Consider the following 25,681-nt stretch of genomic DNA (forward strand, 5'->3'; position numbering starts at 1 on the left):
AACAGGAAAATCAGGAGCAGGACCGGAGAGACACAGCCAAATTGGTACCACAGAAGTTGAAAAAGGCTGCACTCAGGGGGGGTGCATTGGCCGCAACTCTGCAGATGGCACCAGTCTGTAAGGGAGCTCTGCTCAGGATGTCAGAGTATATCCACTTAGTTTTAGCAGCCGAGGTAAGTGAACCAGGCTACAGCCCGGCCTCGTAGAGTACCACTATTGTCACAGAATGGGCCACATGGCCAGCCGATGCTGCCTAAAAACATATCATGAACAGAAATGACTGATACCCGGACAGCCCCCACAGAATATCCATCTCCAAAACCAAAACAATCAGCCTCAAAGAAATCAATCTACAGCCACCCCGCTGCAGCAGGGGCTGGGTGCTTCGCTGAACACATGGCAACCGCAGCAGGCAGAGAACCCGGCCCAACAAGCACCGGGGCCATGGCAGGGAGGAGTAACTGTCTGGGGAGGTAATCCCTTTACGCAATCACTCAATCCACTCACTTGGGGGGAGGAGTTGGCCTAACGGCTAGGGCGCTCGACCTCGGACCTGGGGATCTGGGTTCGAGTCTCGGTAACGACGCTAAAACCTCCTGTGATTCTGGGCAAATCACTTAATCTCCCTGTGCCTAAAATGAAAGTGTGTCCTCATGTAACGTAACTGGAAAATATGCAAAGCGCTCTGATACCTGATTCGGTTCGGGTCTAGTTCGCTCTATATAAAACTCTGCAAAAAAAAAAAAAAAATACTCATTAAGTCCAAACCCCCAACATGTTCTAGCAACTTCACCCCGCTTCCAGGTACATCTCCTTACCTACATTCGGATTCACTTTAGGACCGTTGTACTATATAGATTGGGAATCCATGCTGAATTCTCCATTTTGGGTGTCTGGAGGGGCCTAGGCCCCACTCTGCTGCTAGTGCCTCAGTGCCTGGTTGGCTGGCGACGCCCTAGGGCAAGGGCAGTCTGATGAGTGAGCAGGGCGGTCCCAACTGGTGTATAAAACCGGCACCCAGGTCCAGCAGTCCAAGTTCAGCTTTGGGTGAGCTATGTTAATCTCACCAACTCCAGGCCTGCCAGCTAATGGGGGTCTTCAGATGCTTCTCTGTCAGTGCTCTCCTGGCCGCTGCGTTTAATTAAACAAACTCTTCCTGTTTTGCCAAATACCTCTTATATTTTCATTTTTTCAAGGTAAATTCATATATGAGCAACAATATAGTCGGGTGGAGGGAATGTAAAGGGTGCAAGGATGAGCGTGGTGGTGCCCTCCCATTGTACTGTCACTGCTACATATTTGCTATATGAGGATCAACACAAGTTTTCTGTATGGTAAGCGAGAGGGTTTTACGCATGAAGATGCCCACATAGCTCAACCCCCTTGTGTATTTTGCATGGGTGACCATCTTGTAATCACCTTTGTCTAATGCGTGGCAGGTATTCCCTTGTAAGTGTGTTTCAAAGAGGAGAACTATATCAGGGGAATGTCTCCTAAGATATTATAAAGAACAATATGTGTGCCAGGACTGATAGTTGTTGACAACAGATACTTTCTAATGACCCTTATGAATAAAACATAAACGTCTGCTTAATCATTTGCATCATTTAATGATGTAGCTTGCATTTTTTCTTTTTTGTCAATTTTTTGAAAGAAATATTCTTTGTGCAAAAGAACCTTCTAGGACAAACTCCTAATTATATATACAAATATGTACACAATATACAAGACATTTACAATTGAACAAATTGCACTTACACCACATACATACCTCTTTCAAACTTCACATACACACTAAACAATGGTCCCTAGGTACACCATAATAAAGTCAAAAATTACACATCAGGAATGAAATTGATTGTCATAAAACATTTTAAAGTAATTTTTCCATTTGTGACTATGAATTAAACTAAAGAACCAATGATGACTCCTCAGTTCATGTGACCTGGGACCAGCTCGACGCGTTTCAAACCCTCAAACTGGTGGGGTTCTCATCAGGACCATAAAGACACTAGAAGACAAAACCAAAAACCAATTTGTGGGTAGCTGCTACCAAAACTTCATCGTTGGTGCCTGACCAATTGCCGGCTCCCCTACCTTTAGTCTATCCAGCAACCGCTTTCGTATGTCGTGGAGCTGTCTGTTAATCTGAAATTTACATAGACTCAAGTTCAAACCTTCTATACTCTAATTGACAGACAAATAATGACACTCGAACAACAATTAGTAACGCTCAGACACAAAACATTAGAATGTTTAGCCAAAGGAACTTACCCCTATTGTAATTAATCGGGAGGTTTTTGAAAGGGAGCCTCCTAGCTACCTGTTGGAATAGAGGACTAAAATCAGCCTTATTTTTTTAGAATGATTCAGGCTTGCAAAAAAGAGAACGACTTGGCATAGCGGATCACTTACCAAGTACTGCGCCAGTTTCGCCGTGGGCTAATTATGTGTCCACGCTGTGTCAGTCCGTGGCGTTCTTTTCGTAACAAACTGCCTGTGGAAAAATGTCCAAACGCATGATTGATTTTGAGTCAAGGCCCATTTCTGTTTTCTGGTCCTAAGATATTATAGCACTACATCCCATTCAATTTTGTCCACCAGTCCACTGACATTCCAGGAAAGGATCTTAAAGGCAGGTGACATCAGTGTCTCGACCATGGGGCCTAACTAGCCAAAGGGCGCCAACGGCACCAGAGGTCGATCACCCTACCACCATACATAGGAACTCAGCTTGAAAAAGAAGGCACAAACAGCCTGATTCATCAAGCTAAATTGCACTCGCAAAGGGCAAGATTCTCAGAATCTTGCCTTTTGCGAGTGCAATTTTTGCATTTGGGATTCATCATCCCAAATGCAAAAATCGCTATTTAAGAAATCGCATATTTGCGAGCAATTGGATTTAAGGAATCTCTAATAGAGATTCCTTAAATGCAATTCATCAACCAATTAGAAATTGCAAAATTGCAATATTTGGTCGCAATTTACCACCAAGTCTGACTTGGTGGTAAATTGCGAAAATAGTGTAAAAAGCACTTAAGTGCATTTTTTTCTTTTGCATGTTGCGCACACACATGTCCTTTGGACATGTGTGTGCGCAACACCTGTTCAAATGTGCATTTAAGGGGTGCTACAGGGTGTCCTTTGGACACCCCTGGCACCCTTTAAATCGCTATCTTATTTGCGAGTAGCAAATTGCTACTCACAAATAAGGGATACTCCCCATTCATTCCTATGGGCCTTTTGGCCCATAGGAATGAATGGGGAGTTATTCCTTATTTGCGAGTAGCAAATTGCTACTCGCAAATAAGGAATATGTAGGAATCGCTATTTATTTAGCAATTCCTACATGAATACCGTTTTGCAAGTCCTTAATAGCGATTCGCTATGAATCGCTATTAGGGGCTCGCAAAACGGCCCCTTGATGAATCAGGGTGTAAGAGTCCAACCGAGCTCCCCAGGAAAAGCCCATATCCTGGGTGATTTTGACTGGGGCTAGAACAGAAAGCAATGGCACAAATGGAAAGCATCAGGTCTGGTGTGCCGCTGCAGGAAAGAAAGGACATCACAAGAGTTAAAACGAAACAACATAACAAGAAAAAAGCAGTAACAATTTTGGTCACATGGTAATCTGGCAGTAGTGCTGTTTCATTCAGTTCAGAGACCTACACCTTAGCAGGGTTGATATCAGTAGTAGTGGTTACAGTTGTAGGGGTTAAAGTGGACGTTGTGGTAGTGATAAGTGGGGACAGCAGTATAGGAGAAAGTGTCAGTGGTTTTGTTCAAGGTACCAGTTCTTGTAGAGATAGAAACAGCAGTGACAGTGCTTAATGTGTGGTAGTGGTTTTATGTGGAGGACACAAGCACTCTTTTTTAGGGACAGCAACATATTTTCTGTCGTCACACTTTGTCGCAGTGCAAGAGAGAGAGAAAGGCAGAAAAATGGCAAAGATGGAAGAGAGAAAGATAGGAAAAAGTGACCAAAGGAGAAAACAGAGATGAAAAAGTTCTTGCAAGAGTGAGGTAGAGAGATTATATGTATAAAGGTAGTGGAAGAAGGAGACATGTGGTGGAATCAAGACGATGTAGCTTTGGTATGGCACCCTGCCATCTGGAAGGGTTGGCTCCCGGCTTATAAGAAAAAACTTTTGGAACTTGTACTTATTGTTTTCATTTGTTGGCTATGGAACCACATGGAGAACATAAACATTTCCTATAACATTTCCTGGAGTCCTCAGTATTTGCCCCTTTTAATGTGTTCTCCGCAGCCTTAGCATCAACACTATAAATGTGTTCTCTACAGCCATAGAATCAGCCAGTGCCGGCCTTAGGGCGGTGCGACTAGTGCTATCACACGGCAGGTGAGGCTTGATAAGAGTGGCCTGAAGAGATCTTTGTGTGCCCTTCATTTTTTTTTTTTTTTTTTTTTGGGTTAAAAACTTTTATTGAGCAATCAGATAAAAAATACAGAGATGGGCCTACAACCACACGGGCTGGCCGCTAATTCGCAAAGCTCGTACCATGCAGTAAACATTAATCTCCGTGGCCAGGCCCAAATCACAGATTAAATATTGCACAAAACATATGACAGGACACAACAATTTTCTCTTAAACATTAAAATAACAAACCAAAACAAGGCGAGTGTAGCAATCACGTCAGCCCAGATGACAGAGGGGAAGTACACTAATCAGGAAGATAAAGGTAAATCAATGAGACTCGGCAAGGCCGGGGGGGGGGGCAGCAGGGAGGACAGGAAAATCTTAAAAAGAGAATGAAAGATTTCGGGAACGTCAGCCTAGGGAGACAGGGTAACATCGGATGTGTCAACCAAGGGAGGGGTACAAATGTCTCCACGATATGCATTCCACTGACCCCAAATTTTAGTCCACGCCCTGGGTCTGCCCCTAGCCACATAGACGGTCTTCTCTCGAAACATGGACCAGTCCATGTTATCCTCCCACACTGAAACGTCCGGAGGTCTGGGTGCGACCCAGAGTTGCGCAACGTCCCGCTTCGCGACCATGTACCCCAAGGTTGCCCATCTGGTCTGGGCCACAGAATAATCGGTGGGTTCCCACACGTTCAACAGGCATCGTCGGGCCTCAGGCCGCAGGGCAACACCAGTCACGACAGTCATCACATCAAGTACATCAATCCAGTAGGCCGCTACCAACGGGCATTCCCAAAGTATATGCATAAATGTAGCACTCATCCCACAGCCACGCTTACATAAGCCATCCGGGGAAAAACCCATTACAACCAGGCGCGGGCCAGTGACATTCACGCGGTGGAGGATCTTAAGTTGCACCAAGCGAAGACGGGCGGGAATGGCTACCTCCTTAGGAGAAGAGAGCGCTGACTGCCAATCCTCGTCATCTAATTCCAATCCGTCACCGACCCACAGCTCCCTAAGGCGGACCAACAGGTCGGCGCGACTATGAATCAATTTTTTATAAATGAGGGAGATAGTACTATCAGGCAGGTGTCCATCTAGTATACGATCTTCAAGGGGGGAAGACTCGGGCAGGGTCACACCAGGAGTTAGAACTGAGGCCAGGGCATGCCGGACCTGCAGATACCGAAAATACTCTCTATCACTCAAGTCGTATTCTGCCTTAAGGGTCTGGAATGACTTCACGCTACCTTTCGCACAGACATCACCCACCTTACATATTCCAATCATGTCCCAGCGGTCAAACCCCTTAGTAGACCAGAGACACCCCAAACGTTCAGAGGCATAAAGCGGCGTCGCCAGTGTCAGTCGATTCTCCCAGCCCAAACTCGCATGCGCGGCGCGCCACACAGTGACTGCGATCCTGGACGGGCCCACAAGATGGCGCCCGGCCGATCTAGAATAAAGCGCTCTATTAAAGTCCCCTCCCGGCAGCTGGAGTCTATCCATCTCAAAGGCCGGATCCCGACCCGGTGAATACATCGCGTGGTTGATGGCAGACAGCTGGGCAGCCCAGTAATATCTCTTGATGTCGGGGAGCGCTATGCCCCCGTCATACCAAGGGATGGTGAGTTTCGCAAGGGCAATACGTGGACGCCCGTCCCAGATCAATTGTCTTTGAAGACTCTCGATCTCTCGGAAATAGGTAGCGGGAACGTCGTCGTAAGAATTCTGAAGTGCGTAGAGGAACCGCGGCAAGGACATCATTTTAAAAAGGGCTGCCCTGCCCAGAGGAGACAGGGGCAGCTTACGCCAACGGGCCACATCTAGTCGCAGTCGAAGAAGCGGGGGGAGGAGATTGCGCTCGAATCGGAGTGAGGAGTCCAGCGTAATAAAGATCCCCAAATACTGGAAGCCAGACTGGACCACCTGGATAGGAAATCTGTCCGGCAATGGGGGCAAAACACCCGAAAGAACATACACGCAGGACTTAGCCCAATTAATAACTAGGCCCGAGTTAGCTCCAAACGAGGTAAGAACATCAAATAAAACATTTAGAGATTTACGCGGGGAAGTAAGATACAAAAGAATGTCATCCGCGTAAAGTGAGACGCGGTCCTCAAAGTCCGGTGACCAACGGATCCCCTTGAGTGAAGGCTCCCATCGAAGCCATGCAGCTAACGGTTCCAGGGCGAGCGCAAAAAGCAACGGAGACAAGGGGCAACCCTGACGGGTCCCCCTACCAAGGCAGAAGGGGACAGAAACTCTACCGTTCACCACTACCTGCGCTAAGGGTTCAGCGTATAACAACTTCACCCAACCGATAAACTCAGGACCAAAACCAAATTTTTCAAGAGCAGCCCAAAGATAGGGCCATTCCACTGTGTCAAAAGCCATCGAGGCACCCAACGAGGCCAAAATGGCCGGTTCCGTCAGAAGCCCCGCCCTCGCAACAGCACCGTGGAGACGACGTAGGTTAAGAGCCGTGTTGCGATGTGGGATAAATCCGGATTGATCCGGATGAACCAAGTCACTAATGACCGTCAAGAGGCGGGTCGCCAGGAGCTTAGCCAGGACCTTGAGCTCAACGTTTAACAAGGAAATGGGCCTATAAGACGAACAAAGGTCCCGCGGTTTACCGTCCTTGGGAATTACGACTATCGTAGCCAGACGCTGATCATACGGGAGAACCCCCCGGTCCCGGGACTCCAAAAACATGTTGCGAAGATAGGGCGCCACCTTATCAGGACGTAGCTTGTACAGTTCAATTGGCAACCCGTTCGGGCCCAAGGCTTTGCCCGAACGGAGTGAGCGAATGGCAGTAGCTATCTCGTCAGTAGTAAAAGGGGACTCCAACATTTTACAGTCTAACTCGCAGACACTGGGCAAAGCTATATCGTGCAACAGAAGGCGAGAGTCAGCAACATCCCGTCCAAACACAGGGGTATAAACCACACGAAAATACTCAGCGCACATTACAGCGACGTGCCCTGTTCTCAAAGTCCTCCAGGCGCCGGGTCATGAAATCGTTCACCCTACGGAGATTCCCAATCTCCGTCTGTATCTCCGAGACGTCCGTCGTGAGGCCGGATGACTTGAGATCCAATGATTTCACCTTCTCATTGGTTTTCGATAGGTCGGCTCGAATCAAGTTCACATCAATGGCCACGGTGTCGATTTTGTGGGCCAAGGCCTCGTATTGTTGGCCTATCGTCTCCCTCATGCCAGAAATGGCGCCCATGATGTCCTGCAAGGACGGCTCCATTGACGCGTCCACGATGTGGTCAGCAGCACTTGTACCGGGTAGGGCGGCTCCGGGGGACCCCTTCGAGTGGGTGTAACGGTCCATGACGTTAGACTGGACCGGGCCCCCGCGCAGGGGTGTCTTGGTCTTCCGAGTCTCTCGGTCCCCTCTGCCCGCCATGTTGGAAACTGCGTCACAAAGAGATTCACCAGGCTCGATGGAATGGGCACAGGAAAATAAGGCTTCGGGATCAAAGAGCCGCCAAAAGGACACCACCAGGATAGAGCCAATCAGATAGGAGAACAAGCCAGCCAAAGGCCCGACAGCCGTCTCGTGCCCCGGACCCAGCCCAGGCCAGACTCCCCTGCCAGATGTCTCAGTCTGAGGCAGAATCGAAACCGAAACTTAAGAGGGGGACCCACAAGTCCAATCCCCCTGCCGCTGTTGTTCAACTCCAAGACGGCCACAGAGCCTCACCCAGTCCCGGGCGTACCTCAAGGGCGGATCCCAAAAGTTCGAATCACCGTAACTCCGGCACCCCGGCTCAGAATCAAGTTCCGAAAGTTCCAGGACTATCAGCCCAGCGTCCTCTACACAAATCCTCGTGAAAATTCAGGATATGTTCAGGATATCATGCCGGGAGTGGCGGGGGTCCGGAGAGCGCTGTGCTCACGCGGCCATCTCGGATGCCCGCCAAGCTCCTCCTCCGTGCCCTTCATTTTTAAGGGCATAATAAAAGCAGCATTTAATGGAGAGATCTGTAATTTGTCTAGTCCCAATTTTGGCTCATGACAATGAGTATCGATGGTTAATGGTACCCCTGCAGAGCACAACGTATGACATGCACATCACAGGTTAGTATTTTATGTAGGTAGCTCTTTGGGTTACTGCTTTTGTCACAGAGATCCTTTTTTTACTTCAAATCCATAACTTACAATCCCAAAATAGCACACTGACCTATGAACTGGCATCAAAGTGCTACATGCAAATGAAAAGGAATAGGTTTAGAACCTTATTATTTTTCCCTCATTCTTGCGTTATTCTAAGGTTGCTAAAAAAGGGTTCCTTTCGGTAGTAATACAATGTTATTAGTCTGAAACCCCCAATCATTGAGTTATGTTGCAAATCCTGAGTTTATGGAGTGGATTTACCACCACTTTGCGCCTGTTTTGCATCTCAAAAGTGAAACAAACCTGGTGCAAAGTGTTGTTTTGAGGCTTAGGTTCCAGGGCATATCCTGAAATACGTAGGATGGTAGCCGTAATGTACCACAAAGTATCACTAGGCGCTACTTTACGTCAAGAAGGCATACGTTGGGGCGTACATGGATGTTCCTATGCATCCACCCATGGATGCTAGACCCTATCTAATAACTTTGTTAGAAAGGGATTTGCATCAATAAAGTATGTCTCCTCAAGGCAGGTGTAAAATTGGAGAAAAGATTTATTTTGTCTAAACCTTTCCTGCTTTGTCATAGCTTAGAATTTTGTACTAGAAGAGTTCCATTACAGGCTAAACCTTGTCAGGCACACTCTCTTGCCCTATGGTGCAAAGGTGTGCATTTGTGCAACTCAGCCTAAGGTATGTCAGCACTAGAGGAGAGAGCAACAACACAATATAACAATAGACATGTTGCTATTGTGCTCTCTCCTTTTCACGCAGCTCTGCATCTTTGGTTACTGTGCTGTGTGAAGACATAGTAAATCTATCCCTTTGTTTCTCCAGAACAAGCACTCTTAACATATAATACAAAGCATTATGAATTACACATGACTGCTTCACCTTGTAGTCCTCATAGTGTCAAGTGATATTTCCTGTACATTCATTTACACATTTGCATCATTCATTGTCTCTGTATAATATGTTTGTGATGTAAAGGGCTCTGACAGTCTATATTGGGATATGTAGCACTATAAAATAAATGTGTGAGAAGACCTAAGGAGAGATGAGGGGCACCATTGAAGGGTGGAGGGGATGGAATTGATGAACGAGGTAATGTGGAGGGGGGCGCCAGCAAACATTGTCGCACCGGGTGCCGTTAATGCTAAAGTTGACCCTGGCATCAGCTATCATGTGGACTTTGATGGCACCCTCTGCCAAATAGGAATAGTCAATGAGCCAGGAGAAAGCTGCTGAATTCAAGACTGCATTTGATCAAACAATTGTCTCAGATATTGAAAAGGTCGTACCATCACTCAATTTCGAAGATCCCACTCTGGTACTATTGGCTCTCATCAATGAGTGCATCTCCACCTTCTTCTTGCAGTAAAGAAACAAGAACTGTTGCATGTAGATTGAAAGGTTATCAAATGTGACTATCTCTGGGGAATTTGCTCTATGCTTCCTGCTTGCAATGACTTGGCCTCTTTGTGGCCCTTTTACTCACAGACTACTGCATTGGGATAGCTGGTGGTTCCATCAATCAATTAGTAAACTCCAAAGAGCCTAAACTGATCTCTGAAGTGACCAAAAGGCTTCTTCATACTATTCCATCAACTTTATCAAGGTTCCCTCTGCGGTACATTTGAATGATATTGCATGTCCTAATTTCTTGGGGTGGGAAGAGATCACCTGGCTTGCTCACATCAAGTCCTTGCTTCACGCACTTGCTATGTTCCCTCTTTGGGATTCACTGGGTACAGCCAAGTCCATTCCTCCCACCTTGATTAAAAATCATCAAAGGAGCATCTGCAGCTCAGGGAACTGAAAAGTTTCAAAACAGGGAGCATTATTGATTCATTTTTGGATATCAAGATTAACCCTACTTATGAACAGTGTTGGAAACCGGCTATTTCGGGTAGGCTAAGGCTGATGCCAAAGCCAGGCCGAAACCACCATTCCAGTCAGGGCAAGGAAGTCACACGCCAAGATAACCCCTGCTCACCCTCTAGGTAGCATGGCGCGAGCAGTCTAGACTAAACTCGGAGGCGATGTGTAAAGCATTTGCGTCAGCGCACAACAGCAACAACAGCCTAGGTACACCACAAAAGAGACTGCACACAAGGTTATATTAAAATAACTTTTGTATTGTCAAAACATATCAGATAGAAATTACACATGTACATTGTGCCAACTGGCACGGCAATATTCACAAGGGATTATTTACAAGACAGGGCCACATGGGCCACTGTCTGAATCAACACTTTGCAGATATAGAAATACTTGTCAGTAATTAGAATAAAAGTATAGAAACTTCACTGTAACACAAAGTAACAGTTATAGATCACATCCAGTAACTACTGGGAACAGGTAAGTACCACCTACGCAACCCTAAACCCCTTAGGAGACTGTCACGCAGGGGACCAGGACCTCACTAGGACCACCTGTACTAAGAAGAACAACCCCCTAAGTATCACACAGCATTTAGGGGTCTAAGAAAGAACACATTACCCATGATGTATGAAACACATTCAGAGGAGTAGTAAAGGAAAACCACCTAAGTAGCACACAGCGTTTTAGGGGTCTAAGAAAGGACACATTACCCATGATGCATAAATATACATTCAGAGGAGTAGTCAAGAAAAACACATAATGCATAAACCTACACATTCAGCGGTGTTAAGAATAAAGCACATGATGCAATAAAATTACATTCAGAGGTACCAGCATAATACAGTAGCGCAATAGTCACATGATGTCTAAAAACATTCAGAGGTGCAGGAATAAGACATGATGCAAGAATTCACATTCAGAGGTGAAAGAACCATACAATTGCGCAAAACCTACATAAGCCACCACCTGTGGCAGTCCCTAGGCCAGCTGGCCTTGTTGGGGCTAGAACGCCCTGAGTCGCAATGTCAGGGGCCTAAACGATGCAGGGGCCCACTACTTGCTGGGCCCCTGGGAACACTCACAAGGGCCTAAACGTTGCAGCTGGCACCAAGTGCTACGCAGCTGGGAAGGCCGGCACCACGGTGCCCTCGCTGTCCCCCACAGGGACTCTCTCCTGAAATTGCGCCTAAACGGTGCAGCTGCCCACTAACTGCTGGGCCGCTGGAGAATCATAAAAACTGCGCCAGGGCCCTCACTGGCCCTCAGGCGCAAACTGCGCCACGCGGGAGCCACACAGGCTCTGAAAAAACGACAAATCAAACTAGGCAGCAAGAAGGCCTCCTGGTTCAACGATGATCTTAAGAAATCCAAGAAACTCTGTCGCTCCCTTGAGAAGGCATGGAAAAAAGACCCAACCACCAGCACCAAGGACGCCTTCAAAAACGCAACCCGCATACACCACCAACTGATCCGAAATGCCAAGAAAGCCGCTTTCAAGGACCGACTAGATAACAACGCCCACAACAGCAAGGAATTATTCAACATCGTCAAGGAATTTACCAACCCCTCAGCCAACTCCAACGACATCAACCCCTCTCAAGCCCTCTGCGACTCCCTAGCCTCATTCTTCCACAACAAAATTGCAGACATCCACAACAGCTTCGACAACCGACCCGAAGACCAACCCACCCAACCCCCTGCTGGACCCCCACCCCCCCTGAACATCCTCAATGACTGGAAGCCACTCTCCACTGAGGACACCATCCGCCTGATGAACACTATCCACTCAGGATCCCCCACAGACCCATGCCCTCACCACATCTTTAACAAAGCAGACTCCATCATAGCACCACACCTCCGAGACGTCATCAACTGCTCCCTCAACTCCGCAACATTCCCGGAAAGCTGGAAACATGCAGAACTCAGCGCCCTCCTGAAGAAACCCACAGCTGACCCCACCGAACTCAAAAACTACCGCCCTATCTCACTCCTTCCATTCCCGGCCAAAGTCATCGAAAAAGCGGTCAACAACCAGCTCGCCGCATTCCTCGAAACCAACAAATCCCTCGACCCCTCACAATCCGGCTTCCGAGCCAAGCACAGCACTGAAACCGCCCTCATCGCAGCAACAGACGACATCCGAACTCTACTGGACAATGGAGACACCGTCGCCCTCATCCTCCTCGACCTCTCCGCAGCATTCGACACGGTCTGTCATAGCACCCTTTTACAACGCCTCAGAAACATCGGTATTCAAGGAAAAGCACTGGAATGGATCACCTCGTTCCTCACCGGAAGAACCCAGAGGGTCCGCCTTCCACCATTCAAGTCAGAGGCCACTGAAGTCATCTGCGGCGTACCACAAGGATCTTCACTCAGCCCCACCCTCTTCAACGTATACATGAGCCCCCTCGCGGCCATCGCACGCCAACACAACCTCAACATCATCTCCTACGCCGACGACACTCAACTGATCCTCTCACTCACCAAAGACCCGAACACTGCCAAAACCAACCTGCATGAAGGAATGAAAGAAGTAGCCGAATGGATGAAGCACAGCCGTCTGAAACTGAACTCAGACAAAACAGAAGTCCTCATCCTAGGCACCTCCCCCTCCGCCTGGGACAACTCTTGGTGGCCTGAGGCCCTTGGTAAAGCACCCATCCCGACGGACCACGCACGGAACCTGGGCGTCATCCTGGATTCCTCTCTCTCGATGAACAGGCAAGTCAACGCCGTTTCTTCATCTTGCTTCAACATTCTTCGCATGCTCAAAAAAACATTCCGCTGCATCCCCACCGAAACTAGAAAAACGGTCACCCACGCTTTGGTCACAAGCCGACTGGACTACGGAAACACCCTTTACGCCGGTACCACCGCAAAACTCCAGAAAAAACTCCAACGCATCCAGAACGCTTCAGCCAGGCTCGTATTAGACATCCCGCGGAAAGAACACATCTCTGGTCACCTGAAAAACCTCCACTGGCTCCCCGTCAATAAGAGGATTACTTTCCGGCTCCTAACCCACGCACACAAAGCACTCTACGAAATCGGACCCGAATGCCTCAACTCACGTCTGTCCTTCTACACCCCCACCCGCCATCTACGATCCTCCAACCAAGCCCTTGCCACTGTACCCCGCATCAACAAATCCACCATGGGAGGTAGATCCTTCTCCTACCTGGCAGCTAAAACCTGGAATTCACTTCCCACTCACCTTCGCCTTACTCAGAACCACCTAGCATTCAGAAAACAACTTAAAACGTGGATATTCGACAAGTAATTCCCCACCCGTCTTCAAGCGCCTTGAGACCCTCTGGGTATGTAGCGCGCTATATAAATTTCTTGACTTGACTTGACTTGACAGGCTCTACAAACATCTACATCCTCGTTGGAGCCACACAGGCTCTGGCAGGACACTGCGCAACGTTGGAGCCACCCAGGCTCTGGGCATCACATGCCCCACATGTAGCCACACAGGCTCTGCACCCACTGCCATTCGGGGCCGCCCTGTCTCAGTGCCTCGAAGCGGCACCAACATGCAGCAGTGCGGGCCCTCAAAAACCCCTCGCGGGCCCTGTAATCACGGTGGGGCGACCCACTGCCATTCGGGGCCGCCCTTCTCCTCAGTGCCTCGACCGGCACCCCACGGAGTTATCTCCCCCCGCAGCCCTTCACTCACCGGGGCTTCTGTGCGGCGGGGCGGGCTTCGGCGGCATCTGCGGAGCTCCTGCTCCACGCAGACTCTCCTCGCTTTGCCCGGTCCCCCGTCTCGGGACCGGGACTCAGGGTGGAGCCAGCAAGGCTCCCGGCAGCAGTCCCTTCTCGCGGGGGTGAAGGCGGGGCTCTCCCGACCACATGGGAGCCTCGCTACTCCCGCGCCGGACTTCTCCCTCTCTGCAGGGCTCCCTCGGCACACGGGAGCCCTGCCAAACGGCCGCCTCTTATCCTCGGGGCTCCCTCAGCCGAGAGGAGCCCCGCGAACGGCCGCCATCTTCCGCGCCTTCTCCTTTCTTCTCCCCGCCGACTGCGGGGCGGGACTTCCGGCCGGCCGCGACAGGATTGGCCGGCCGGTCAGTCACTTCCGGGTCGCGCGCGGGCAGCGCGGCGGCCCGATCCTTAGGCAGGCAGGCGGGGGCTGATTCCTCCTACGGGCCAGATGCCTTAGCGCGCCCAGCGCTATAAGCGGACATCAAGCGCTCCTAAGCGCTAGGAAAAGTCCAGATCAAGCGCCCTCAAGCGCTTGGGGAAAATGACGCGCTCCAAAGCGCTAGACAACCGGCAGAGCGCTCCCAGGCGGTCGGGAGGAAGCTCAGCGCCTCCAGGCGCTAGAAATACCGTTCCAGCGCTATCCACAGGGCAATGCCGCTCCTCCACGCTGCCAAAGCCCCAGAGCCTCCCAGGGGGGCAAAGCCAAGTCCCCCCCTCAGCCCAGGCAGGGCAGAGGGGTCCCCCAGGAATCCAGGCAAGTCCATCAGGAGTCCAGGGGCTGGGCAGGACTCAGGGATTCCCTGAGCCCAAGCAGCAGCACGCCCCTGGCAGATTCAAGTCAGAAAAACAAGAACAACTTGGAAGGGAACACAGCCCCTTCTTATACACAGAAAAGGCTTTGAAGTCTTTTGAAGTCTTTGTGTGAGCGAGCCCTAAGCCCTGGGTGTATCTGGTTTCCCTCCCCTGTCAGCCTCAGGTCAGAGGTGCCAGGGGGCCATCCAGAGGGAGAGGCAGCAGGGTGGGCTGACAGGCACCGCCTGGTACCACCAGAGCTCTTCCCTCCCATCCGTGACAGCAGATGGGGGCCTTTCATCTATGGCTGACTCAGACCCCCTCCTACTCACCAGACGGTCCATCTACCAGCAGGCCCAGGCATGCCTGGGCCAGGCCCATCAGCCAATCACGCGCCAGCAGACTCACTACACAATTATGCCAACTTCTAAAAGTAGCGCTTCTAGACTAGACACAGCCATGCCGCATATACCATTCTGCAGCATTCAATCTCACGAGTTTACACATATCAAACTCGACCCTGCACTCCCCATGCATCAGGAATCTACCATGGGCATACATATTCCCCATTCATTCCTATGGGAGGGCAGGTCACTCACCATCCATACACAGAGAGCACACGCACTTTACACTGTACCACAGTAAAAAAAAGTGCGCAGAGGCCTAAAATCACCAATCCAGGTTCCAAAAACAGGCTAGGAAAAAGCAAAAAGTCACGGGGTGAACCTGCCCAAAGGACCGGGTCCAACACATCCCCCTTCCAGCCAAAACGCAGGGTAGACCAATCACTACACTGATGGTCTTCAATGCTTTGGGTGACAAAACCACGGAGACGGGCCTGCAGGGCAGGGCCACCTTCCAGTTTTTCGCCACTCTGAACCCACAGGGATTTCCCTCAACAAAAGCTCTCTGACACAACTAGGATACCCCACTGGTACACACTAGTCATCCACAGCCAGGACCAGGCCCTAGGCCATCGAAAGACCACAGGTCCTAACCAATCCACAGAGTGGGGGCAGAAGCCCCTGGCACACAATAACCAATCTCCACTCTCTCTCCCAGGGTAGCTACACTACCACTGCTCAACCTACAACCTAGGGACCACACCCTCAGGCTGACTAGAGGTCACGGCAAGAATGCCCCACCCTACCTCTATTCCACGAATGTTAGAACTGGGGGTCTCTAGTTGGCAGAGGTAAGTACCTTAGACCAAGTAGGGACCCTTGCTTCTCATCAGGGTGAAGGAATAACCCTCACAGGGAAGCACTCACCAGAACACAACTCTCCTACCAGATCAGGACCTCACTCCGTCACTGGTCTATCACCTGGAAATTATTTCACTTCTGAGGTACAAAGCACACAGCACAGTCCCTCTTCAAGCAGGTGGGGGGGACACAGCACACAGCAAAGCCCCCTTTCCTCTACCTTAGTGGAAACAACAAACTGCAGGTGGGCCCCAGAACACACAGCAAGGGCAGCCCCCTCAGTCTCTTCAGCTGATTCACTTTGGTAGCGTTCCTCTTGACCTAGAAGTTTCCTAATCTCCCAACCTAGGACTTAAACCCTCAAGTTGCACCGGGGTCAGAAGTACACCGTCCTTCTGCACCCCCTTCCAGTTCCATGATCACAGGCCCAGTATGTCTCAGGCTAGACAGAGCACACGCCAGCGGCGTAGCAGCGACACACTCTCCTCCCACCGGGGTCAGAAGTAAGGACACCGTCCCTCTGCACCCCCCTTCAGGGTTCTGCACCCTCCCACCTGGGAGCGGTACCCCTGGAAGCCAACAACCGGTCAGGACACTGACTACAGATGCCCTTCCCTCCAGGTCAGGCTAAACCTGAACCTGGCCTCCCCCCTCCTCGGGGAATGACCTCCCGAGGCCCCAAAAAATGGTCAAGCACTCTAGATGGTCAAATGCTCAGCGAGCCAGGACTTCTGCACCCTCCACTTAGGAGCGGTACTGCCCAACACTAGGACCGCCGGAGTTCTGGTTACAGACACTCCCCGTCCTCTAGACACAGAAAGATCCTCTTCAAATGACTTGTAAGTACAGCCTAGGCCCCTGACCTGGCTCTGGATTGAGGCTCCAGTCTCTCCGGAGGCGTGGGTTCGAATCCCACCGCTGCCACCAATGTTGGAAACCGGCTATTTCGGGTAGGCTAAGGCTGATGCCAAAGCCAGGCCGAAACCACCATTCCAGTCAGGGCAAGGAAGTCACACGCCAAGATAACCCCTGCTCACCCTCTAGGTAGCATGGCGCGAGCAGTCTAGGCTAAACTCGGAGGCGATGTGTAAAGCATTTGCGTCAGCGCACAACAGCAACAACAGCCTAGGTACACCACAAAAGAGACTCCACACAAGGTTATATTAAAATAACTTTTGTATTGTCAAAACATATCAGATAGAAATTACACATGTACATTGTGCCAACTGGCACGGCAATATTCACAAGGGATTATTTACAAGACAGGGCCACATGGGCCACTGTCTGAATCAACACTTTGCAGATATAGAAATACTTGTCAGTAATTAGAATAAAAGTATAGAAACTTCACTGTAACACAAAGTAACAGTTATAGATCACATCCAGTAACTACTGGGAACAGGTAAGTACCACCTACGCAACCCTAAACCCCTTAGGAGACTGTCACGCAGGGGACCAGGACCTCACTAGGACCACCTGTACTAAGAAGAACAACCCCCTAAGTATCACACAGCATTTAGGGGTCTAAGAAAGAACACATTACCCATGATGTATGAAACACATTCAGAGGAGTAGTAAAGGAAAACCACCTAAGTAGCACACAGCGTTTTAGGGGTCTAAGAAAGGACACATTACCCATGATGCATAAATATACATTCAGAGGAGTAGTCAAGAAAAACACATAATGCATAAACCTACACATTCAGCGGTGTTAAGAATAAAGCACATGATGCAATAAAATTACATTCAGAGGTACCAGCATAATACAGTAGCGCAATAGTCACATGATGTCTAAAAACATTCAGAGGTGCAGGAATAAGACATGATGCAAGAATTCACATTCAGATGTGCAAGAACCATACAATTGCGCAAAACCTACATAAGCCACCACCTGTGGCAGTCCCTAGGCCAGCTGGCCTTGTTGGGGCTAGAACGCCCTGAGTCGCAATGTCAGGGGCCTAAACGATGCAGGGGCCCACTACTTGCTGGGCCCCTGGGAACACTCACAAGGGCCTAAACGTTGCAGCTGGCACCAAGTGCTACGCAGCTGGGAAGGCCGGCACCACGGTGCCCTCGCTGTCCCCCACAGGGACTCTCTCCTGAAATTGCGCCTAAACGGTGCAGCTGCCCACTAACTGCTGCGCCGCTGGAGAATCATAAAAACTGCGCCAGGGCCCTCACTGGCCCTCAGGCGCAAACTGCACCACGCGGGAGCCACACAGGCTCTACAAACATCTACATCCCCGTTGGAGCCACACAGGCTCTGGCAGGACACTGCACAACGTTGGAGCCACCCAGGCTCTGGGCATCACATGCCCCACATGTAGCCACACAGGCTCTGCACCCACGGTGGGGCGACCCACTGCCATTCGGGGCCGCCCTGTCTCAGTGCCTCGAAGCGGCACCAACATGCAGCAGTGCGGGCCCTCAAAAACCCCTCGCGGGCCCTGTAATCACGGTGGGGCGACCCACTGCCATTCGGGGCCGCCCTTCTCCTCAGTGCCTCGACCGGCACCCCACGGAGCTATCTCCCCCCACAGCCCTTAACTCACCGGGGCTTCTGTGCGGCGGGGGGCGGGCTTCGGCGGCATCTGCGGAGCTCCTGCTCCACGCAGACTCTCCTCGCTTTGCCCGGTCCCCCGTCTCGGGACCGGGACTCAGGGTGGAGCCAGCAAGGCTCCCGGCAGCAGTCCCTTCTCGCGGGGGTGAAGGCGGGGCTCTCCCGACCACATGGGAGCCTCGCTACTCCCGCGCCGGACTTCTCCCTCTCTGCAGGGCTCCCTCGGCACACGGGAGCCCTGCCAACCGGCCGCCTCTTCTCCTCGGGGCTCCCTCAGCCGAGAGGAGCCCCGCGAACGGCCGCCATCTTCCGCGCCTTCCCCTTTCTTCTCCCCGCCGACTGCGGGGCGGGACTTCCGGCCGGCCGCGACAGGATTGGCCGGCCGGTCAGTCACTTCCGGGTCGCGCGCGGGCAGCGCGGCGGCCCGATCCTTAGGCAGGCAGGCGGGGGCTGATTCCTCCTACGGGCCAGATGCCTTAGCGCGCCCAGTGCTATAAGCGGACATCAAGCGCTCCTAAGCGCTAGGAAAAGTCCAGATCAAGCGCCCTCAAGCGCTTGGGGAAAATGACGCGCTCCAAAGCGCTAGACAACCGGCAGAGCGCTCCCAGGCGGTCGGGAGGAAGCTCAGCGCCTCCAGGCGCTAGAAATACCGTTCCAGCGCTATCCACAGGGCAATGCCGCTCCTCCACGCTGCCAAAGCCCCAGAGCCTCCCAGGGGGGCAAAGCCAAGTCCCCCCCTCAGCCCAGGCAGGGCAGAGGGGTCCCCCAGGAATCCAGGCAAGTCCATCAGGAGTCCAGGGGCTGGGCAGGACTCAGGGATTCCCTGAGCCCAAGCAGCAGCACGCCCCTGGCAGATTCAAGTCAGAAAACAAGAACAACTTGGAAGGGAACACAGCCCCTTCTTATACACAGAAAAGGCTTTGAAGTCTTTTGAAGTCTTTGTGTGAGCGAGCCCTAAGCCCTGGGTGTATCTGGTTTCCCTCCCCTGTCAGCCTCAGGTCAGAGGTGCCAGGGGGCCATCCGGAGGGAGAGGCAGCAGGGTGGGCTGACAGGCACCGCCTGGTACCACCAGAGCTCTTCCCTCCCATCCGTGACAGCAGATGGGGGCCTTTCATCTATGGCTGACTCAGACCCCCTCCTACTCACCAGACGGTCCATCTACCAGCAGGCCCAGGCATGCCTGGGCCAGGCCCATCAGCCAATCACGCGCCAGCAGACTCACTACACAATTATGCCAACTTCTAAAAGTAGCGCTTCTAGACTAGACACAGCCATGCCGCATATACCATTCTGCAGCATTCAATCTCACGAGTTTACACATATCAAACTCGACCCTGCACTCCCCATGCATCAGGAATCTACCATGGGCATACATATTCCCCATTCATTCCTATGGGAGGGCAGGTCACTCACCATCCATACACAGAGAGCACACGCACTTTACACTGTACCACAGTAAAAAAAAGTGCGCAGAGGCCTAAAATCACCAATCCAGGTTCCAAAAACAGGCTAGGAAAAAGCAAAAAGTCACGGGGTGAACCTGCCCAAAGGACCGGGTCCAACAAACAGGTTTTAACATTCTCCCTGGCTCTACTCCATTACAACTCTACCCAAAATGGAGGTATGCGATCCTCCTGGTGGATAGTTTTTGTGTGAAGTGAGGCGCAAATTATTGTAGCTCAATCATGTCCCTCTCTTGTAATCAGACTGAAGAAACCCTCCATCACTTTGCTATCTTTTTTATGCCAAACCCCGTAAGCAATGGCAAAAACCTTTGTGCAGATGCCTGGACTTCTGGCAATATGTGCCTGCACTTTGCATTCTTCATTTCGATACTACAGAGGTGATTGTGGTTGCGTCGACTATGTTTCTTTATGCTGCCTGGTTTTCCCGCATAAGTAGAGTTCAACAATGAGATATTAATTTCTGTGTATCCCCAATTGCAGCATTTTTTATTATGTACTCTGGATCTAAAGTTATTTTGTTACTCACTCTTACTACACCAGAACTTTTTTGCTCTGTATTATATCTCTGTGTGCTAATGCAGTAATGTGGTATTGACTCTTTTGTATGTATTGGTTACTACCTACTGTTTTAATTTTAATAATTTTTTTATTCCGTTTTTATGAATTGCATTTGAGATGCGTGCGTTTTATGTATTTTTTTTATTTCTAAAATAAACATTTTATGAAGATATTGCATGTCCAACAGGAGTCCTGTGACCATTTAAAATAGCAAGGCCATGACAATGCAGGCAGGAGCACATTCAAATCTGTCCTGAAATGCTTGCACCAAACAATCTGGACCATCAAACACACAACTCTGGCACACTGCATCATTGCCAGCACCAACAGAAGCAAAGAAATCTACTCCAGTGTGAAAGATTTCACCTCACTAGTGGCCACTTCCAACTCGATCACCCCCTTGTAGGACCTCTGTAACAATCTCTCTCAGTTCTTCTGCAACAAAATCGCTGCCAAACCACAGTCAGACATAACAGACCTTATCAAACGCCTCCAGATCAGATCCTAGGAATCCATGCTAACCACATGGACCCTCATCACCCAAGAAGAAACTGCTGTCACCATGAAGTCCATCCACTCAGGGGCCTCATCAGACCCCTGCCCCCACCATTCCAAACCTTTGTCCTACTCTATCCTTCTGCTATCATTCCAACTCCAAATAACTGACTAACCTATCCACCACTTAAAATGTACTTGCATGTTTCACTATACTAATTCAACACTAATCCTCTATGGGTTCCCGGAGTAGCGTGCTACCCGCCGAAAAAGCGCTTTGACGCCTCGTCAGGGGTAGTAAGCACAATATAAATGCAATTTCAATACAATACAATACAATTCCTACTCCAAAGGACTGTAGGCCATTAGCGCCATGCTCACACCCATTCTAAATGCGTCCATTTCATTCGCAACCTTCCTAAACTCTTGGAAACACACAACTGTCCTCATATTGCTGGAGAAACCCTCCATAGGTTTCAGCCGGCAACTTGCAGACTGATGTCCCTACTACCCTTTCCGGCCAAGGTCTAAGAGAAAATCATTAATAGATGCCTCACAGAATTCCTCAACGACTACCAACTCCTCTTCACCACTCAGTCTTGTTTCAGACCCAACCACATCTTCGCCACCATGGATACCATCCACATGACTTTGTACAGAGGAGGCATGGCAGCCCTCATCCTCCTGGACCTCTCAGCAGAGTTGACACGATCTCCCTCTCCATCCTCAGCCAGCGCTTATACAACATGGGAATTCAAGGTCACACACTCCAATAGATCTGTTTCTTTCTGACTAGGAGGATCTAGTTAGTCAACTTGGCACTGTACACCTCAGACGCCTGCAACCTCATATGCAGAGTTCTGCAAGGATCTTCCTTGAGTTCGACCCTCTTCAACACATACAGGATCACTCTAGCCAGCATCATACACTCTCGGAGCATGAACGTCCTCTCCTTTGCTGAGAACATGCAACTCATTCTCTCCCCATGGATAAGACACCCAGCACCCAGATCAAGTTCAATGCCTGCATGAGTGAAATCGCCCATTGGATGAAGACCAGCTCTCTGAACCTGAACATCGACTAGAATGGAATCCTAGTCTTCTGTAAGAGCACTCCATATGGGATTCCACCTGTTGGCCAACAGAGCTAGGACCGACACTCATCCACAAGAAGCAAGAAACTGAAGACATGGCTTTTCGCCTAGTCCCACTAGGCCCTTGATTTGGCTAGACTCACACCTGTGCAGCTCTAGGATAACCTCCCAGGTGAAAGTCCGCTCTATATATCATATCTGTATAACATAAAATAATAGAAGCCGAGGACTTTAATAAAATAATATAACTTCAAATTGCTTGCAGGGCCCTTTTAAGGTATAGATTTTAATTGCTATAATGCACGTTCACATTATCACCCTTTCCACAGCCCTCTTTTAATTCTTTACTATGTTGCTCCTTGGTACGAAAGAATTCTTTTGGTTGCATGTATGTGGAATGCTTACTGTGAAAATAAACAGGCCAATATGCATCTTGTAATTGGTTTCAAAATATATTTTAAAAAGATTGATATGTCTCTTTCAAAGAGGCTTTAGTTCCCAGTTTGTGGTAATATGCAGACAGATCCCAGCTTTCTTGTACTGAACTCCAGCAGTGCAATAAATAAACATGCTGCCATAGATGTTTTCTTATCAGTAATGCCAGTGGATTTCCAAGGGAAAATAGTTCAGAAGAGCTGCTGCAATTGTAATTCTGCTCAGAGACCTGCCTTTCACACAGTTTCTTGTCTCTGGCTTCAAACACTGAGCAGTCACAAATCAACTGCGATTAGTGCACTTGAGTAATGGTGTCATTGTCTTATGACAGATGACTAGTGATATCACGACAAGACTGCAGCACACAATTTAGAGGCAGGTTTATATACAGTTGCAGGATTCCATGTACTTAGAATAAATAAAGCCATGCTGCTCGCCTTATGCGTTGTCTAAAAAAGGAACATGCCCATCTCACCCGCGGTGCAAGCTCTTCTGTGGTCCCCAGAGAAGCAGAAGGTAGGTTTCAAATCTCCGTTCCTAGTCTATACTCACCCAATATGGCGGCCTCCTGCTCCCTTGGAATACTAGCGCTCCTCAGCAGCCTGACAAATACCTCTGGGCGGCCTACTAGAACAGGACTCTCTGATCCTCCTGCAGATGTGGCGCTTTTGGGGGATGACACGCCACACTCAAGATCCAACACTGTGAAACCCTAGAACCCTATCTCTCCACCTCGAGCATAAATAAAGAATGCAGGACAAGGACTTCACATCTGCATTTTCTACAAGGTTCCGACTTTCCATCTCCCTAATTTATTTTAGTTCTTCTGCTCCATGTTCTTCTCCATTTACCCTTTACCACCTCCGGTGCTTGACATGGAAATACAGAAGTGCGGGTAGTCCTGGTCCCACAGTACCTGTTTGCTGCTGAGAAGTGCAGGCCAGTCGTCATGTCTTTAAATGTGTGTTACATGGGGCCCTCGTGTACGCAGAACTCTGCTGCTGAGTGAGTGATTTTTATCACCACAGATTCAAATTTGAGGAAAAATGTGTCCCTTAATTTATGCGATCCCTGCCAAACACCTATCCTTTTGATATAATATAAGACTATAATGTTGCTACATACTGGAGTCAAGCTATCCTGGCTGATGAGGGCTAAAAGCCCGAAACCGGTCCTAGGTTGCTTGTTTCCAGTCCAGAGAGGAGTGGGCTTGCAGTTCGGGCTGGACGGTTCCCATTGGGCGCAGGTCAAGACTGCTTTGCATACGGCTGGGTCCAAACTGGACTGGTATGGTGAGCAAAAAAACAATGGATGTAGGTCCAGATCTCTGTACTATGGTGAATGTCTGAAATTGTTCTGCATTCTGTCCATCAATTGTTCTTTTTGCATTTGTCACCCCGAGTGGGACGGGTATGCCCAGACGTAGGTCCAGTGCTCTCCATGCCACTGCAGTCAAGCTATCCTGGCTGATGAAAGCTTGAAATAGGTCTTAGGATGCTTGTTTACAACTGGTCTTAGGATGCTTGTTTCCAGTCTAGGGAGGACCTGGCCTGCAGTTCGGGCTGGACTTTTCCCATGGGTCACAGGGTCAAGACTGATTTGCATATGGCTGGGTCCAAACTGGAATGGCATGGTGAGCAAAAAAACTATGGATTTAGGCCCAGATCTCTGCACTGGGGTGAATGTCTAAAATTGTTCTGCATTCTGTCCATCAATTGTTCTTTTTATCTTGGGTCACAGGTGGCATTGTCATCATGGGGAGGGAAGGCATGACTTACAGCAGTTTCATTCTGCTTATCTTGCAACTTGTGACATTCTTACGATTAACAAGATTGCGGGAGTTTTTGGCATGAAATAATACTTTTATATATTGGTTGGAGGATGCCGTATTGTGATTAAACACGCTCGAGAGAGGTGAGCCCACCCTTTTTTCTTTAAAGTATAAACAGAATGCCAGGGACATGCTAGGTCTTTTATCCACCCCAAGCCGCTGAAGGCAGGGGACATTTACTTGCTAGAATCGGGCTTTTTTGACATTAAACTTTATTCTCCCAACAGCAAACTGAGATCATATGTTAGAAACTCAGACTCGACGCCATTGTATATGACAACTTTATTGACCCAGCCACGTTAAAACTACACTTTACATTACTGAAGAGTATATGATACATTGAACTTGGTATCAAGAAATTTTACTCTAACATTTAAAAAAGGGTACAACAGCTAGAATGATCTCTGGTCAACACTATTTTAATCGGGTTTTCAACTTATTGAATATTATTTCTTTACATTTTTAGTAAAAACCGACACGCATATATGGTTTTTCCAGTACCGTCCTATATTTGAGGGATTTTTCTATTGATCTGGACAATTGTCATCCAGACCTCGTATGACTTGATCCGTTGGAAGACAAACACGATTTTCAAGCTTTGACCATACTTACTATTGGAGGTACTAACAATTTTTATTTCACTGATTAGGTTATCACATTCTTGGCTTTAGGGTATCTCTACTGATTCCTTCTTCTCCACGCTGAATCTTCGGTGTTACTAACAATGTAGTTACAGTACGTCAGCTGTGACAGCATCACTTTCTAACTAAAACACAGGGTAGTATAAAAAATCTCTCTTTTGCACAATCTTGCTTTTCACTATTTGCATGATCCTAAATTGCAAAAATATAGGGACTTTATGTAAACACAATGGAGATACTAATAATAATATGGAAGTTTTCTCCATTTTTTAGACATATCTCTCTCATCAGAATAGAAATAACGAAATATACTTCGTATGACCTTGTTAACAGCCTTGAAAGAGTCACAAATGGCGACGAAACACGTGTCGGCTGTAGCTGTATCAATGTTGTAACAACTGAACAACCATGATGAAGATTGTTTGCTGAACAAATCATCTACAGAATTTGTGTATTAAATATTTTTTGCTGATTGTGGGAAGTC

This window comes from Lissotriton helveticus, chromosome 7, assembly GCF_964261635.1.
Source record: "Lissotriton helveticus chromosome 7, aLisHel1.1, whole genome shotgun sequence".
NCBI classification, from domain to species: Eukaryota; Metazoa; Chordata; class Amphibia; order Caudata; family Salamandridae; genus Lissotriton; species Lissotriton helveticus.